A 7353-nucleotide genomic window follows, 5' to 3' on the forward strand; every position below is an offset into this window, starting at 1 on the left:
TCCTATTACAGCTAAAAAATCGTGTTTCATTACTCACAACAGATGAAACCGTCTACCCTGTTCACCGGGTCACCAATGTGGAGCTATAGAATCAGAATCCAATAAACAGTCGAATATTACTGAAACCAAACTGCCATTGCCACCCCTAATATTTATTCGTACAGTCAAAGACTTAAACTCTTTCTGACGACCAATTATGGAAATAAGTAATAACTAAATATGATCATTTTTCTTGTAAAAGTTCGATTAATGACATCAAACCGTCTACTGGCACAGTTGAATCGTATATTATATTCATCATTATTACAGTCTAGTAACGCAGACTACCACACTTACCAACTTGAACAAGAAAAATCGTTCAGAGTTGTAAGTAGAAACCTTTAACAGTCATCACTCATCACACAACTTCATTATAATTTATAGATGATATAAAAAATTAACTAATTTCTCTCAGGCATAATCCAAGAAACAAAACCAACGTATTAAAAAACATCCTCTTCCGCTCTTCTTCATTGACCCAGAACCTAATATAACCAAAATTAACCTTCTCTGTCACTCAAAAATAAAAATTAAAGAGCCCCGAATAAGCCACTAGGTACCAGCCAGTTCAATGTATTCGCTGTCAATGATACGGACACACTTAAACTTATTCTTACCACCCACCAAAATGCGTCCACAGTGATGAACCCCATTCATCAAATAGTTGTCAAAAATTAACAGACTTACTAGCCAAATACCATCCTTTGTAGTGGTCCCCAGCCGGCCACCTACAAAAGTTGTCCATCTAACAAATATTTTCAAGCTATCCAAAAATAAAAAAATAAAAATCACGCAGTTCAAGATAACATCAATCCCTCACGTAATTATAATTTAAATAATAATAATAATAATCTTAGCAATAGTAATGTTAATAATAATGTAAACAGTACTTTAATTTATAACTATGTTATGTCGCTCCAAGCTCATAAGCTCAGGCTATAAAAAAAAAAAATACAGAAAACCACCTTAACGCTTTTACCGAAACCTTTGCAAACCAGACCTCCCTTAAACCCTTTAGTGATGAACTACCGCAGTCATTAACAAGCTCATAACCTAACCAGCAATTAATTATTAAATTATTAAACAAAAATACAATTGAAGTAGTGTCATTGGGTGCTTCATTATTTTATGACATCACGCCTAGCAAACTGTATATAACTTATCAAATGTACCTATTGTAATATGTTGTATACAGATTGTGTTTGTTACTCTTCTCTAGTAATAAAACAAAAGTGCTAACCCAGCCACCTTGGTAGGCAATAGCTACCTGAGGATAGCCTCTTGTGAAAACCGAGATTTTTTTACATTGGCCATATTATAAGTATAAGCTGAAGGACTTAAAAATGCATTAATTCTACACATATTATAGCTGATCCGTTCACTTCGTTTATTTCATATTCAGTGTATGATGTTTGCAAAACTTAAAAATTTTCATCGATCATCTTGAATATATAACTACCCGTGAATATCTAGACTGACAAACCGTCTCCACTCAGAATCGTTTTTCTTATACAGTGATATTATATCATAGAATTAAAATTTAATACTATCCATTATACAGTAACCCACTTGTAACCTACTGTACAGCAGAGTGACATCCACTTACCCACCTTTTTAAAGTCAAAAATACGAAGATATATTATTTTTTACTGACTTCTTTTTTAACATTATTTTGATTTTTTACCTTTATACCTAGTATTTTGGTTTTTTTTTTAATATTGAAATACATTATTTAATAATGAATAATAATTAAACGATTTAAACTGGAGGAAATTATTAAATTCGATAATTTATATATATCGATTATACATATAATTAGTCGGTTATATCAGTATTTTACAATATCTTATTACACCAATTAATTGTTATTTCGATTAAATTGATAAATATCGATCAATCGATAAAAAAAATAATCATCAATTGATTATTGATTGTTTTTTTTTTTTTTATGTATAACATTACTTATGTTTTAACAGTTTTAAGTTTTAACAGTTTTTTATTTGTTTTGTTATGCTTATGATATAATTATTATGTACCTAATTGTTATTTAATTAATTGTGTTCAAGTTTTTTAAAATTGTTTGTCATGTACATTGTACACAACCAGATACATAAAGACAATAATAAAAATTGTAAATCTGACTATCCAATATCCATTATATTAGGGCCTCAGTCCCTGAAATATCAAAATTTTCGTACTACACACATAGTCCCAAATAGGTTAAATCTAAATTGTTTCTAGATAAACACTTAAAACACTAGTTTATTATATTATACCGCCTTTCACTAGTAAGTTGATAACAATAAAAATAGCTACTCTCAATAACAATGAATAGCTTATAATAATAACTATAGGAAGAGTATGAGACGTAACAACACAAAATATTGTTTACTGTTTGTCTGTGTAGAAATGTAGAATGTAGGTAATAATTAGAATGTGGTTTGCCAAAAAACAATTATACTATAAAAATATGTGAAAATATAAAATTATACATAATATTATTATAAAGGTTTAATTGAAATAAGACACTTTTAAATTTCGTAGTACACAAAGTGTATCGTAGTACACACAATCTTAGGGACATAATTTTTTAGCGTATTATTTATTTTTAAATAAATAAATTGGTTTTTTTAGTTCGATTGTTGAATTATTGAAAGAATCGATTAATTAATTGGATATCCGATTATCCGATAAATCGATTAGAATTTACAATTGATAATCGGTTGCGTCAAAGAAAAATCTCGCAGGCTGTTGTTCTCAAACAATTTAAACACTTTATTTTTTAGGAGTTTATACATTACAAACAATTAAACATTTCTTCTTTATAATATTAAGTATATATTATTTTGTGATTTTTACTTTTTATATAGATAATATATTTAATTTTTACGAATATCATATACGGTTTTACTTATTGTGTTGTATAATTTAGAAACATCATTCGTGGGCACTGGAACTTAAGAACTGAACAATCATAAAAAAAACCAACATACGAACACAGTTAATATTCTCGCCATCAATATTCATATTAGGTCGATTCACTTTAATTTACTAATATACTATAAAAAATAGTTTTGATATTCAACGATCTAAATTAAATACTCACCGTTAACTAAAGCAGCAGTGCGCATTTCATCTGTAATGATATAATGTATCAAATAACAATGAATATTTACAATATTTTAGATTCTGAGCAGAGCGATAAATGTATCGATTTCACCATAATGTGTGTTTTTATTTTTAAATAAAACTATTTCATAGTAAGTACCGTTTCAAATGTTATCTACCAAAACTCTACAGTAATAATAATATTGTAAAATAAGTGTTGTTTTAATAGCATTATCATAGGATGAATTATATATTATGTATGTATACACTATATACACAAATGTTTGAACATATAACTCAAACTGAGTCAAACTACAAAAAAAAAAGTTTAACGGGTGACGAATGTGTTTAACGCACCATGACAGGTTATGAAGGATATTTTAAATTTGAACTGATTTATGGACGTTTTAAAATTGTAAACTGTTTGTAAATTTTTAAAATTTGTTAGATGGTTTTTGACTAAGTGAATATATTCATTTTATGGGATGGAAAATGACCTATCGTATTAATGATAATAATATAAATATAATATAAAATATCCTTGGCTGAGTGCTGACCAACCATCTCCGCTGTGAAGCGTTTTCGTATATACAATTTATAATGATATTATATTATAATATACCATCCATTACAGTGATCCATTTTAAACCGACTGTACAGTACTACAGCAGAGTGACATAAACTCACCCGCACGAGACATTATTTTAGTACAGTTTTTACAATTATGTGTTTTTTCCGTCATTCTTCAAAATATGTTGGGAAGTAAAAATATTTAATTATCTACTTCAGCGCCTTTTCTGGTAGTACAGTGAATCTAGTTGGTACATTGGGGGAGCCAAAAGGAAAAAATTCCCAGTGGTTTTCCATAGTGTTGAAACAAACAAAACAAACTTAACAGAAATCGGAGATAATTAGTTATTACGCATTATCAGCTTTTTTTCATTAGCGACAGCTGAAGTTCAAATTTTAACAAAATTCATCAAAACTATGAAAATTACTTTGAGTTGGACATTAATAAAATAAGATATATTTATAATATCTAAGATTTCAACATTTAATACAAGATTCCTTGTATAAGTTTTCCTACCCTAAAAAATCCTTTGTGGTTCAAATATTGTAGACATTAAATATACATTTCTAAATAACCAAATTTTCATTAAACGATTTTCTTATTTTGTTGCATTTCAAAAACAAATAACCTTATAGATTCCTACTTGAAGTATCATGTAGATGTTTATTTTAGCATTTTCTGTACATTACTATCACTAAAATATCGGTAAGTAATTTTTCACCGAGCTAAAAAGCTTGAAAATTGTATACATGGTTCTTCTAAGCCCATTTATAATTTCAGTACAAAGATATTATTAACGATTAATAACAATGATATGATTATATGATAAATATTTTATACACTATTAAAATAATTGAATATTAATTAATACAATAAATACAATGTTTTGCAAAAATTAAATCAACCAACAGTAATAATATGTACCAATATAATAAGTGTTAATTTAATAGCAACATAAATATTCATATCATAGGTTAACTTACATAATATTATGTGGGTATAAACTATTCACTATAGTGTTAAAACACGTGACTCATACTATAGAAAAAAAAAAAAAAAATCAGGCATTTGTTTTACAAATCGCAATGAAAAATAAGTTAAATATGTGCTCCGGAGTGAATCACATTGAGGGGCCCCAATGATGTTGACAATATTATCATGTCGGTGAAGTTTATTAAATCCTTTTCACCATAATAATATATTAACGATTGTAATAATTATAATTTTATGTTATTTTTACCACAATATGTCATGGTACATTCAAATCGGGGATTGTATTTGAAAGCAAAAAAATTGCACTGAACAATTATAAATAAAACTAACATACGAACACGGATAATGTTCTTACCATTAAGTTTTATAATAGGTCGATTAACTATAAAGTCTAACGTTTAAACTAAAGTAGCTAATTATTAAATTATTATTAATAACCCATCTAAACATACGTCTCGTCACATCAGACTTTTTAGATTTGAAAAAAACGTGTACATAATATGTAATTTTTTTACGAGCGATTCGAGTTCAAAGAAAATAAAGTATACGTATACAGGTATACTATATAACTTATAATTCCCTTTTTTTATTGCGCATATGTCTGTTGAATTATAGTAATATAATTTCGAGTAGTTTCATGTAAGGTTCTTACATTGAAACAATGGTGTATATTAGAATATGTTTATTCGAAAACTGTTATAAAATTATACAAATTTTTTGATTATCATTTGTAGCATAACTACCTAAAGTTTAATCAAGTTATAATCTGTCGATTTGAGTAAAGGGTACTAAGTAGATTTGAATAATTGATATAAAACCTATAGGAACTATTTTTTAACGCGTTCAATCTTTTTAACACACAAAAAAAAAAACAAAAACTGAAAAGAAACTATACGCCACCTGAGTAAATAATAACTAGTGTTCAAATTATATACGCCGCAGACAATATGTGCAATTTAAACATACTATACGTTATAACCGATTATTACACGTGGCATAGAATAAAAACTTTTCAACAAAACCATTTTGTTTTTATGATTTGATTCAAAATATACGAATAACCCGTAGTATTAGCGTATATATATTATGTCATAATGAATGCAATATTTCTATACAGACCCCTTTCGAAATTTAATTTAAATCGCTCAGATTTTATATCATTACCCGTTGAATAATGATCGAAATTGCATAGTCAAAATATTTATTCCCGATCGTTCGTTATTAGAGATGATTATCGATTTTATATGAAAATTGCGAAAACATTTTTTACAGTCAAAAATCATTGCATGTTTAAGGTTCATACCTAAGATTTGAAAATAAAGTACAAATTTTTTCGTAAGATTTTTTTACTGGAGTTAAAAAAATATATATTGCCCTAGCTGAATATATTCAGTGGCGGTTTTGGCCAGGGATCGAAACCGTTTCAAATTTTAACGGTTACGGTTTTAGTTCTTGAGAACGGTTTTTAAAATTTTTTGGTTTTGGTTTCTGTTCAAAAAAGGTTTTTCAAATATTTTATCGGTTTTAAAGAACGGTTTTAGAAAATTTTCGGTTTTGGTTTTTGGAACGGTTTTTAAAAATTTCCATTTTATTTTCCTGTCTAATTACTGTACACTAGATTTTTATTATCTATTAACTATTATAAAGGCCGAGTCTAAGCCCCTGAAATATGGCTACTTTGTATAATTAGTGTACAATATACGATATAACAAATTTATGTTCAGCAGAACTAATTTCGTATAATTAACTTGAATATTTCGTACCTAGTTTAGTTGCCTCGTGCCTACTTTTGCATTCGACATAATATTATTATTATGTTGTCATATTATTGTTGAGATCATTATTCGATTACATTAATATTTAATTGTATATTACAATAACTTCATACTATATTATTTGTATTTGCAATTATGAATCATAAGATAAGTAATAATATATATATATCAATATTTCGTAATACTCAGTAATTGCATCGGGATTTGTATCAATAAATCCTAACATAATAATTTTTCGTATAAATATACTAGAATTATAAATAATATAATTAACTTTATGAAATTCAAAGAAACCAACATTAGTTTCAAATTTTAATCAGTTTTTCAAGAACGGTACAAGAACGGTTTTTAAATTCTATGGTTTCGGTTTGGGTTTTGAAAACGGTTTTTTAAGGTCTTAGGTTTCGGTTACGGTTTTTTAACCGGTGTTGTAAAGCTTTTAGGTTCCGGTTCCAGTTCCGGTGTTCAGAAATGAGAAAACTGCAGTTTTAACCGGTTTTTTGCGCATATCCCCCATTTCTCAAAACTCATTTATTTTGTTACAATATGTTTTCTATTAACAACTTTTCTCGAACCATATTGGTTGTAAAACTACCTTATTTTCACGACAGATAAAGATTACAGATAAGAACTTTATCTGTGCAACAGTGTCCAACTTTTTTTGATATGACTATCCAATCGTTTTTTTTTTAAGCAAATGAAAAAAAAAAAACAAATAACTTTTATTTTATGTATGTTATCTAAAATATGGGCACGCTGTTTCACTGATAATTTTTCACCCTATATGTTCAGACACTTTGGAGTCACTACTACGAACACGGGAAGATAGAAGTTGTCCCGCGCAAAACAGTTTTATTCATATATGAC

This window comes from Acyrthosiphon pisum, chromosome X (genome assembly GCF_005508785.2).
Source record: "Acyrthosiphon pisum isolate AL4f chromosome X, pea_aphid_22Mar2018_4r6ur, whole genome shotgun sequence".
Lineage (NCBI taxonomy): Eukaryota > Metazoa > Arthropoda > Insecta > Hemiptera > Aphididae > Acyrthosiphon > Acyrthosiphon pisum.